Source organism: Lepisosteus platostomus, chromosome 7, assembly GCF_059453375.1.
Source record: "Lepisosteus platostomus isolate fLepPlt1 chromosome 7, fLepPlt1.hap1, whole genome shotgun sequence".
In the NCBI taxonomy this organism is placed as follows: domain Eukaryota; kingdom Metazoa; phylum Chordata; class Actinopteri; order Semionotiformes; family Lepisosteidae; genus Lepisosteus; species Lepisosteus platostomus.
This window is the reverse complement of record NC_142617.1, coordinates 33696537-33708725: the sequence shown is the minus strand read 5'-3', so window position 1 is coordinate 33708725 and position 12189 is coordinate 33696537. Positions and strand designations below refer to the sequence as shown.

Here is a 12189-nt window from a genome sequence, read left to right as displayed (position 1 = left end):
TGACTTCAAATTCCACTGCAGTGAAATTTCCTTGAAGTGCTGGTCTAACATATAAAACTCCCAAACTTTCTCAATCGCAGCCCCTTTTATTTTATCTCCAGCTAGACTCATGGCATGCTGATCTCTCAACTTGCAACTCTGACCTCTATAATTACATTTTGATGCATCTGACCAAATTACTTAGGTGAAAAAAAAATTCTGGCTCCAAGGGGTATGTTTGTTAAAGGTTATTACATCACTTCTTGTCGGCGGTTCTTGATGAACTTCATCAGCCGGAAGAGAATCTTTGTTGGATGATGTAATAAAAGGTATCTTAATAGACTAACAAGTAATAGGTTTATTCCATGCTGAAAAAAAAGAAGAATGAAAACACAACGTTTCGGCCGTGGGGCCTTCTTCAGGTGTGAGGGCCCCATGGCTGAAACATTGTGTTCTCTTTCTTCTTTTTTTCAGCATGGAATAAACCTATTACTTGTTCCTTTGCAGCCTATGCATGCTGACAAAAACACTTTTCCCCAATCTTAGTAACACCTTAAGAGTTCTTTTGTTCTACTTGTTCCTTTGCAGCCTATGCATGCTGCTAAAACACTTTTCCCCAATCTTAGTAACACCTTAAAAGGCTTTCGTAGATACACTGACATCCAGTATTAAAGGGTCATGACAGAACTAAATCTCCTTTGCAAGAAACAAGGGAAGCTCTAGTCCTTGAATCCTATCCTGAAAGGGAACTTTCATGGCTATTTCAAGCTCAGCAAGGAATTTAAGCACCTATTTATGTTGTTCACAAAACATTCCTAGACTGAAAGATATAATATTAAAGGAAAGCTTTTCTGATCTGTATTTCTATTATTTAATATGATATAGATATAATCTAAAAACAGAATCCTACGTATCTTGTGACATACAGTATATTGTTCTTCTGCTCTGTCTGTAAGATAACACACAAGCCTTGCTGCTTGGTTTTACAAGCAAAGGAGAGTGGAGACACCTAGTGGCAACGCTAGGAATCACACAGACGTTAGACACGGCTAACGGATGCAATGAAGCCCTGAATCGTCGAGTGTAGCAGAGAGTTGAAAATCACGGTGAAAGCACAGAGAGGTGTGGTAAAGTAAGTTAAAGCCTGGGATAAATGCTGCAAAATAAAATAAGTGCGTGGTCCATGTGTAAGCAGTCTTTCTTGGCCCTCAAGCCAGATCTGATGTTATCTAGGGCCTTGATACCCTTGAATTCCTCCAGCAACAGGAGGCTGGCTTTCTGCCCCTGCTGCATTCAGTGCTGTCAGGGGTGTCACTGTGTGGCTATAGGTCCTGTGTTGATCAATCATAGTAAACTGCAGTTAGGGTGGACAGCTAACTAAGGTGATCAGAATCCTTCCTGTTGTGTCCCAGTGAGCTTCTAAACAAGTTCTAATAGAATAATTAGTGTGTGTATCTGAGTCTCCCATCATGCCTGCCTTGAGTGGCCTTATAGCTGTTCTGTTTGACTCTTGTTGTTTCTCAGAACTTGTTTTCTCTTTGATTAGAACTATGCCATTTCAAGCCTCTGAAACACAGCTGATTCCATCTCCCTATAAGCAGAGTTTTGGAATTAACACCATTTCAGTCACTTGAACTCAATGTCAGGTCCTCTCAACTTCTGATGATGATAATAATAATTGCTTATGCTTATATAGCGCTTTTCTGGACACTCCACTCAAAGAAGTAATGGGGACTCCCACCTCCAACGTGCCGCCCCAAAAGAGCACACATTTCACCTGCTGGATGCCTGCAGTTATTTAAAAAACATGGCCTTCACGTGCACCTCTAACAGATGGAAACTACAAGCTTATAAAATCTAAATTAAAAGAAAGCCACTTATTCCTGGTAATATCATGACAAACCAGTGCTTATGGCACAATACAGGACTACACACTGCCCAGGATGCCAGTCCATGACTGGGATCACACACAACTGAAAGCCCTGTGGCTATTCTAGCCAGCAGGGCTTTGGAAGGAAACCAAAGCACCCGGAGAAACAAAACACACCAGTGAGAACGTGCAAACTTCACACAGAAGGCACCTCAGTCTGACAGTCTGAAATCAAGACCAGGAGCAGCTTTAAGTTAGCAGTACTATCTGCTAGACAACCAAAAACCTATAAAATACTCAAGAATTCTGTGAGATCTTTCCTTGTTCTTCACCAGAATGTACTTTTGCAGAAACAAGGTAGAACTTTCTTCTTAACATTTATTTGTTAAAATGTACAGCCTTATTAATGACTGTATTAGTCATTATTAAGGCCTAATCTGTAACAGCATACATAAATGAAAATGCATGTTTTAATTCCATTGTCATGCTCTGGGTTCTGTTTACCAGGATACTTATGGAACTTATAAATGAGTATATGAGGTGTAATGTGTCCTCATTTCAAGTGACCAATATGGAGTTTCCAGTTTGCCAGAGTGATTTGATATTTGTTCTACAAATGACTGCTGCTGCAACAGTTCAGAAACATTGTTTTTTCTAAAAACATACATCTTTCACTGGCTAAAGACCAAGTGCTTAGGGCAGCAGCTTTTGAAACACAGTTAATAGAACTTTAGTGCTTTATCAATGTGAAAGATTTCTGCAGTCTTGCAATTACTTGCTAAGCACTGCTTTAAGCTACCAGGGACAATGTTTATTTGTTACACAAAATACTGATTTTCACATATTAGTCACAGATTACAGATTGTTCAAAGCAATTGAAAAAGGTGGGGGTTTAAAGTATGCATTATTGCTTCAGCTAAGTATTGACCTATCTATTGACCACCTTCTGACAGAACACCACACAGCGGCATTTGCTACAGACAATTCCCTAAAAGCAATTGTGTAGTTTTAAGTATAGCTCTGTTTAAAGGAAAAAGAAATGAAAAAATAGATATTCTTACCTTTTGCTGAATGCTGGAACCTGTGGACTTGTTCAATTTTAAGGAGCTATGTCAACGACAGAAAGAGTGCCAGGTAGACTATTTCCTTTGCTGTGGCCAACCCATGTCTGAGCTGAACGCCTGCACCAGAAGATGTCTCATTCAAGGACTTGGTTAACCGCGACACTGATGCACCAGCGATAAAGAAACCTTTCCCACGCTGCCTCTGTTCTTCCAACCCCAGGCCACATCATGGCTTCTGTGTCTCGCCCTGAAGAAGTGCTCAAGTCCAATTGTATGAAAGCAGCACAGTATGTCTGGAAACAAAGGTTACACAGCATCACACCTTGACACAGCCAATTGTTCTTCACCTGTATGAAGAAAAAAGAGGTTTGAAAAAAGGATGTCCCCGTGTTAATATTTCCAGGCTTTAACAAGACCTCCAGCAGTTCTTAATGGTGCTATTTTCAGCTCTAGCTAATTCAACAACTATTACTTTGGAGCTGTTATGGTATCTGTGTTGTGAAATTTCATGGAAGGAGGAAAAAAATATCAAATGAGTACCAAGTATTCTGCGTCTATTTTGCACTTATCTAAAACAGTGTTGAAAGGTGTTAATGGGCAGTCTAAATAGCAGATGACCCAGCTTTACTCGATTATTCAATAGGCTTTTTAAATGCACTTGACAAGCTTTAAGGTTAGTATTTTGAGAAGTTTGTTTTCAGCATATGGATATAACTTATCTTCAGATAACAGCAGGGCTAGATAAAAGTTTTTAGATAAAAGAAAATGTTTAACTGTTTAATGGAACACCAGAAATCACAGTGGGGTGTGTGATTGAATAATTAACTAGCTCTGCAAGGCCGTACAATAACACAACACACTACTACACACTAAAACAACATACTCCTTGTAACAGTGAAAAAGCCCAGCTACCTGTGGTCTGTAAGGACAGGTAGTCTGTATCGCAATACAGAATTGAACGTACATGTAGGACATCTGTTGGACTGTTGTTTGGGTCAATCTAAAGCACACTCACAGACAATCACCATTTAAAAACAATAATTATCTTACAAACTTGTCTGCCCAGTTCTGTACCTGCACATAGGACCCATTAGCTATAACACATCTGTGTACTTGTAAATCACCTTTGCCTGAATCTGCTACGCAAAAATAAGACATAAGCAACCAACAGTTCCACCATTCTTCATGGTTTTGAGAGTAACACTCAAAACAAGAGCACAGGCTCATGAAAGTTAGATGTAAGGCTGGAGGAACTCACAGTGCATGCACCAAGCACCAGAGGAGAATCCTAAGAACGAATTCAGAGAGAAGTGAGCATCCAGAATCTGGGCAACAAACAGTGAGAACTTGGAATGCAGCAAACTCAGAATAAACTGTATGACAGAGTACCTGAGCACTGCTGGATCACAGCTTGTGTAGCTTGAACCACCTGAGGCGGGTATGGTACTGTAGGTGATCTCCAGGTGGCACAATACTCCTGTAGAATTAGTTACCATGGTAACTGAGTGACATGTGAGTGTATATGTGGCTGCCTACTGTGTGAATACGACCTCACCCCCCCACCGCTTGCAAGTGAGTAGGGCAACTGGACAACTGCTACAGAGTCCCATTCCCAATGTCTCTTTAAACGCTTCTCTGAACTCATATTTCTTTAATATGGGCTTCTCTTCTTCAGGTGTCAGCTGTCAGTGACCAACTTGTTTCATCCTATATCATTTTCCTATGCTCTGAAGTCATCATGTTTTACAAATATCCTCCAGACATCTTGCAAGATGGTGACACTGGCAGGAGTACCTGGAGCCGCACGCCCCATGTCCTGTAGCTCTCCTCAGAAGACGCTGTGTCTGTTTGCTCCTGCCTAAATCACCCTGCAGGCTGCTGGTGAGGAGTGTGTGGAGCCATTCCACTTGACTGAATGTCAGAATTAACTTGCCTGCTGCTGACTGTGTTACGCCCCCTCCTTCCCCCCCACCCCAGCCTCCAACTTACACCCACTCAGCACTCCCAGTCCCACAGGCCTTTCAAATGGAAATGAGCCGCCGTTTAATTAGCTGCTCCCTTCCCTCCCACACAAGGCAGGGGAAGAAAAGAGGCCATCTGCTGGGGTGTGGACACCAGGCGCCCCATTCAGTGCAGCACAGAGTGGAGCATGGTTTGAGTTTGGTGGAGAGGGATCACAGCGATCCTGCTGTCTCCGGGTCACAGGGCTCTGCTGGGCCTCTGTTATGAATTCTACAGTATATCTGCAGGAATGCGCGTGAGTTTCAGGCTGAGCATACTTCCCCGTCGCTGCTGGGAGTCCCTCACTCAAACAAATCCCATCATCCCCAGCTCCTGGAAGAACACCTTCAGGTGCTCAGGTTCTGATATACTGGTGGGATACCTGTAGGAGTGGTGCATAAAGACTATGTATGGATTGATGCCTTTTATGTAATGGTATTTGTATTTTTAATGTAATATTTGTATGTAAGTCTCTCTGTGTGCAGAACATAGCTACGTGGACGCAAAACAAATATGTGAGAAATAAGATCAAGTATTACCCGCCACACAGCAGGTCAGGTGGAGAAGGGAGAGATTCGGAAATCACACACCTGAAGAAGGCTGCTGTTCGGCGTGGTGGAATTAATCTTTACTTGTTTCTCACGCAGCTCCCCCACTCAAAACTAGTTAATGGGTAATAAAAACGAAGCCATATAACTTATAATTTTTGAAACGGAAAATAAAAGCATGTCGCGATAATAGACATTTTTAAAAGCGTAAGCACATATCGAGCGTGTTGTGAAACTGGGGGGGTCCCTTATTTAATGTTCTCTGCAGAGAAGTGATTGATGCGCGGTTTGACGTTGTCCTGGGGTTCGGAATGGGAGGGGGTCGGCGTGAAGACACCAATTCATCCCTTTTACACTACTAACCAGCCAGCTGTCTCGCACACTTGCTTTGTGCAGACAGCTTTTTTTTCTTCTTTCGCGCTATTCTTCTGGACTTTGACTCGCGTTTTGAAAACCTTCACAATAACCACCCGCGGTACACCCGTGTGCTGCTTGAAAGAGCACATTGAACCCCAGAACAAAACTGTTGGAGCGGGATGACGGGAATCCCAAAACAGGATGGGGAAGTCGGTTGAATTTTCTGTGTGAAAGCCCATAACGTTAATGCATTGAAAATAAAAAGATTATCCCTACAAAACACACAAGTGAGATTGTGATACACTGTAATACTTTGTTTGAACAACCTTCGCCCTGACTCATTTAAGAGTGATCTCTCCACCATGCCGTTACCCCCCATCTGCGTTGGCTCATGGTATGACCCTGAGACAGATGTCCCACTCCAAAACATTTGAGATGCTCAGCAAATACCGCAAAGTGGAAAACGTGGGTGCGTGTAGGGGCTTGTTGTCCTGGTATGGATACAGGAAGATCTTCTCAGCGATCTCAGAATCCCTGGGACTGCTAAAGAAAACAGGAAAAGGTAAAACATTTGCATTTATCCCTGAAACTAAGAGAATAAGACCTAAGAAAATTAGTTCGGTTAGAATATTTCACTTCCAAACTTTGATTACAATAAAAGGGAAAAATCCGATTTCTGTCATGTGCTTTAAAAGTCTAAAAATGATCAGGAATGCGCAGTGCAGTTAATACCAGTTTGTAACTCGTCTTAGGGGCCAAGGTGTAAGGCTTTTAGAGATGGTTTTGTCCCTAGTTTGGAAGTTAAAAGTTAGTATTGAGTTAATGGGGTACGAGCATCAGTGCGCACAGAATTCGTGCTGGTCGCCGCAGATGCGCTTCAGTCATCTTGTCAAATTAGCTTGATGTGGTCGGAGAGACGGCTGCCTGTGGAGGTGTTTGTATTTAGGCAGGAGATTTTACATTTCTCCACGGGTGAGAGGAGACAGGCATTTTTCCCTCTTTTTCTCGGGGTGGGGTCAGTCGGTTTCATTTGTTTAACAACTGCAAGCCATTTCTACATGAGAAGAATAGGGGAATACCTTTTCACGGACGGGGAGGCTCGTCCGTTCCAGATTCCAAATTCAGAAAAGCTTGATTTGCGTGGTTTACATGAAAACGGGATGCTAAGGCTTTGAATTGGTGGTATTTAAGATCAAGTGTTTAAACAAGATTAAGATGAAGCGAAAAAATGCGTTACATGCCAAACGTAAACAAATACAAATATAGCATAAAATGCAGTGTTATAGCTGTAACCTTTGTCTACTGTCTGAGCACAAGGGATGCCCCTGTACACAGTTGTGTTACTTTGTGTCTCTCAGAGCGTCATTGCAATTTAAGTGGTCTGTAGTGCTAGAAACAATTAGAACCCCCCCCCCCCCCCCAAAAAAAAATAGTGGCTTCCCATCTGAAGTAATTGACTTCAGAGATTCTTTATCCCTCAAAGTCCGATGTCAGACTTCTTTGTTGGGAGAGGTAGTTGTTAGCAATGTAATTTCAAGGGCGGATCGAAATACAAAGAGGTAAAAAGCAGCTGTAAGTTTCTCTCAGGCTGCCTCATGGACTTTTGTAAGTATTTCAGATCAGCCGCGTCCAGCACTGTGACCCACCTTCTCGTAACCGTTGTTTGCTTTAGAGATTGAACGGCTCATGCTCGACATGCTCGATTTTTCCAGGATGAAGTTTATATAGGTTTTCAGTCTTTTCCGTATTTTGGAATTTTTACATATATCGGCACTGTGTTGAAAATAATTATCGGTTCCCTTATGCATGGTTACTGCTGTAGAAGTTTTGCTCCTTTGACAGGGCTTTGCAATGCGTTCCTATACGGGTTCCGCAAACTTTTACTACGGTGAAGCAACCAAATGGTTAGAAATTGTAGTTACTGTAGCCCCTTGCAGTATTCCTGTGCTCTAGTAGCTAAGGAATTAAAGCTAAAAACAGACTTGCACAGATCTGATAACAGACAAGACCAAGACAAGAGATAAGCTTCACGCACTGATACCGTGAAGGGAGAGTTTTCAAAGGCATGAGCTGGGGAATTTAATTTTGAGGTTTGTTTGTACTTTTCAAGTCGGCCCACAAAGGCCTCCTTGTTTCAGAGGAGCAAGACAAATCCCCTTGGAAAACAGCTGCAGTCATGACTTCTTTTTGTCCCGCAATCCGGGACCTTGTCTTCAAATCGCAACAAATGTGAGAGTTTGTAACCTGTGTGCCAATGCAACCATACATGCGTCCTAATGGAGTGTGCTGCATCTTCTACGTGCGCTGACCAGACCTGACATTAGGTTGACCTTGAAAAAATATACTGTGAATTATTTACGCTGCGTTTCTGCTGTATGCTCTTAGTTTTGCCATGAACTTATTATACTCCAGTTTCATTTTCTGCTTTTGCTGTGGTTCATCATAGTGGACTTGCAAAACTGCAGTCAACAGCGGGATGTCTTATACGTGTGAACTGTTGAACACTCTGGCTCCCCAAGGAAGGAATTCCCTCCCTGGAAGGAATTCCGGAATTAGAATTCCATGTTTGCATTAGAAGCAAAAGCTTTGCCATCTCCCAGTTTACGTGTCCATGACCACCAGCCTGGCAGCTGGTGTTGATTCTTGATGGGCATCTGTCATGCTTTGCCCTTCGAAGTCCTTTCAGCAAATAACTTTATGGAATAGGTCTGCAGGGCAGCTGATCTTCTAAGCATAGATAAAAAAATGGAGAACAATCCCATGTATCCAAGTAAGGTGGTGTGTGTTAGTGTATCCCACATGCAGTTTGGTAAGTACTGGAGGAAAAAGAGATAATAATAATAATAATTGCTTACACTTATATAGTCCACTCCACTCAAAGCGCTTTACAGGTAATGGGGTCTCCCCTCCACCACCACCAATATGCAGCCCCACCTGGATGATGTGACGGCAGCCATAGTGCTCCACACATCAGCTATTAGTGGGGAGGAGAGTAGAGTAATGAAGCCAATTCAGAGATGGGGATTATTAGGAGGCCATGATTGGTAAGGGCCAGTGTGAAATTTGGCCAGGATGCCGGGGTTACACCCCTACTCTTTTCAAGAAGCTGGGATATTTTTAATGACCACAGAGAGTCAGGACCTCAGTTTTATGTCTCATCCAAAGGACGGCACCTGTTTACAGTATAGTGTCCCCGTCGCTATACTGGGGCATTACGACCCATGTGGACCACAGGGTGAGCGCCCCCTGCTGGCCCCACTAACACCTCTTCCAGCAGGAACCTTAGTTTTTCCCAGGAGGTCTCCCATCCAGGTACTGACCAGGCTCACACCTGCTTAACTTCAGTGGGTTGCCAGTTGTGAGTTGCAGGGTGAGATGGCTGCTGGAGTTATGTAGTTGCCACAATTAGCTGTTCTGGTTTCCAGCAGCGATAGTTTTTGACTGCTGGTAAAGTTTTCGCTGGAGTATATAAGTAAGGGAGCAAGCGTGCCAAAACACAAAGAGCCCAGTTGTTGGCAGGTGGCTGTAAGGTCTGCGCTTAAGTTGTTATGTCAAAGTGTGAAATGCCCAGCTTTTCTTAAAAAAAACTCCTTTTAAGTGCTTGTGCATGCTTAAATGTTATTACAAGCACTGGATTAGCAGCACTATCACCTTGTAGCCCAATCATGTCTGATCTCGGGAGCAAGTGTCTACTGGGATAGGAGATATAAGGAAAACCCCATGGTGACGCTCCTTGGACTCCGTGTGTAAGAGGCGCTGTTCTTCAGATGAGACATTTAAACTGACTCCTTGGCCAGATCCCAGAGTGCTGCTCTTAAGAGCAGAAGTGTTAACCCTGGCGTCCTGGTTAAATTGCACCCTTGGGTGCGCACCATCCCACCTCCCCCTTCAGCTGCTGAAGTAATTTCTCATGTCTCGCCCTCGCCTGTAGTGTAGACAGACTGTCGCACATCACCCAGCTGAGCGCTGTGCTTGAATGGTGACAGACAGGGGTTCCCCTCCTAGATGTGAAGTGCTTTGTGGAAAGCTTGAGTTGAAAAGTGCAATATGGATGCAAGATGAGATTAGATAATTGGGCCAGTGTTGAGGGTTAATGGGTTTGTTAAGTTTTCTTATTGTGCTGGTGGAGGTGAATCCCCATTGCCTGTAAAGCGCTTTGAGTGGAGCGTCTAGAAAAGTGCTATATAAGTGTAAGGAACTATTAATTGGTAGCTGGACACAATCAATTACACAGCCATCTGATTACATGTGAAAAGCAACTGTTTAATTGTAATGCACAGGGTGGCACAGTGGTTAGCGTTGCTGTCTTGCAGCTCAGGTACCATCGAGTTTGTATGTTCTCCCTGTGTTTATGTGGGTTTCCCCCGGGTGCTCCAGTTTCCTCCCATAATCCGAAAACATGCTGGTAGGTTAATTGGCTTCTGTAACAGTTGGCCCTGGTGTGAGTGTACAGTGTGTATATGTTTGAGTCTGTGTCTGTCCTGTGATAGACTGGCGTCCCATCCAGGGTGTTGCCAGGATAGGCGACAGCTCCCCCACGACCCTGTATAGGATTAACCAGTTAGAGAATGGGTGGATGTAAAGCACATATTTGCCTCTTGTGAACTCTTGAGTTTAAATGAGTTCTTGAAGCTTGTGGAGGGTCAATCTTGAAGTTGGTTGAGGGTCACTAGTTCTATTTCCTTTCGGCCCTCCCCAGACATGTCTGTTTGTAGGCCTCTGTGGTTATCTGCTGTCTTCGTGCTGCTTCATTCTGATCAGTACTCATTCTTTTACTTGTAAATAATGTGCTCAGTTTACAACCTGGTTTAGAAATGTCCATCTTCTGTTATGCAAAACTTGCTTTAGCAATTAACAAGTCTAAAGCTTTTTGGTCCGACTCATGGCTAGTAACTTGCTTTTGCAGCTTCATTTGACACATTTACCTGTAGTGGTGTGTGGTATTTACTAGGGCCACACTTTAAGGTGTCTGTTTGTCGCATTGTTCTGTGAAGCTCCTGGAATGGCTGGTCATGGTAAGAACCCTTGTTATCTTAGAAAGGGGTTGGGAAGAATAATGAACTGTGGTACGTGGTAAGGTGCAGGTAAACCATCAGTTCAGTTCAGTTTATTTGTCATATGCACAAGTGCAATGAAATGCTTATTTGCATGTTTGCTCCAATACAAAGACATTAAGGAAACACCAAAAACCATAAACACAGAAGAGCAGCAGCAACAACAAGTTAAATAACATACAACTTAGAAAAACAACATCACTGTGAGTCAGTGGCAGGGGTTCAGTAATGTGCTTGTGGGGAGAAACTGTCTCTGAATCTGGACGTTCGTGCCTTTATGCTCCTGTAATGCTTACCAGAGGGAAGGGGGGAGAAAAGTGAGAAACCAGGATGACTGGTAACCTTAGCGATACTTCCAGCCTTCCTGAGGCAGCGAGTTGTAAAAATGTCTGAATAGAGGGGAGCTGTACTGCAGTGATGGACTGGGCTGACTCCCTGTAACACCTTCTGGTCAGACAACGAAGCCTTCCGGTCAAAATACTTAGTTCATTGTGCTATTTGTTCATAGAGGAAGGTGTAAATTATTAATTTAATGACCCCAATCCTTTACCTAGTACAGACGTGTAAAGCAAAAATAGTTGTGCAGAATCAATGTCTGTCAAAATTGTAGCAAATCCCATTCCCACACCCCTTCAATGGTAAGTATACTGAAAGTTTTGTTTGGGTTTACTATGGTTAAATCTTCTGTTTGTCATGGTTTGCTTTTGTTTTAAGATGCTTTCAGTGGGCCTCCAGAAATATCTCTAGTGCTTTTTTTTTACCAGACCTTGGGAATCTCATGATGTACCCCAAAAGATGTCTCAGAGGAATTATTGTAGTACAGGAGTTCTGAATTCTGCACCTGGAGGACACTGCCTTCCAGCTCTGTTCTCAATCGAGCCCTTAATTCATTTGATAACTGAATTAGTTTAAACTTGTTGCCACCTCTAACCATCTCGTTAGAATAAGTCAAATAAAATTCCAAACTTTTGAGCAGGAGAATAAATCTTCCAAACCTTCCAATCAATCAACATGTTACTTCAGTTGGTGCTTCAAACGGGTAACTAAACTCAGCTGGAATGAAACCCTGCAGGTGTGTAGGCCTTTATGACCAGGACTGAGAACTCCTGCTGTAGTACACTCTGCTTTGCTTGGGACTCTTTGCTGTAAAGCCAGTGCTTTTGCCTTCATAAGGGTACCAGTGACAGGCCGCCTATTCCTGGGCTGCAGATTAACGGCCAAACCTCCTGCAGACAGAGGCTCTCAAGTTGCTGTTTCGATCAGCGATCTTATCAGCAGGCCTGGCGTGCTCCTGGGCCCTCAGCAGCTGTTCCAGA

The 12189-nt window shown here is 43.2% G+C and overlaps 1 protein-coding gene across 2 annotated transcripts in view; it reads left to right on the top strand.

Annotated features, from left to right (window-relative positions):
• Positions 1–6255: 6255 nt before the first annotated feature.
• Positions 6256–12189, top strand: part of inavaa (innate immunity activator a) — a 47757-nt gene continuing 41823 nt past the window's right edge. Inside the window, exon 1 of one of the 2 annotated variants that reach the window (XM_088639945.1) lies at positions 6256–6381. The gene's annotated coding sequence lies outside the window, so the exon portion shown is untranslated. The remainder of the gene's footprint in view (positions 6382–12189) is intronic. The other variant, XM_088639944.1, reaches the window with a different exon arrangement.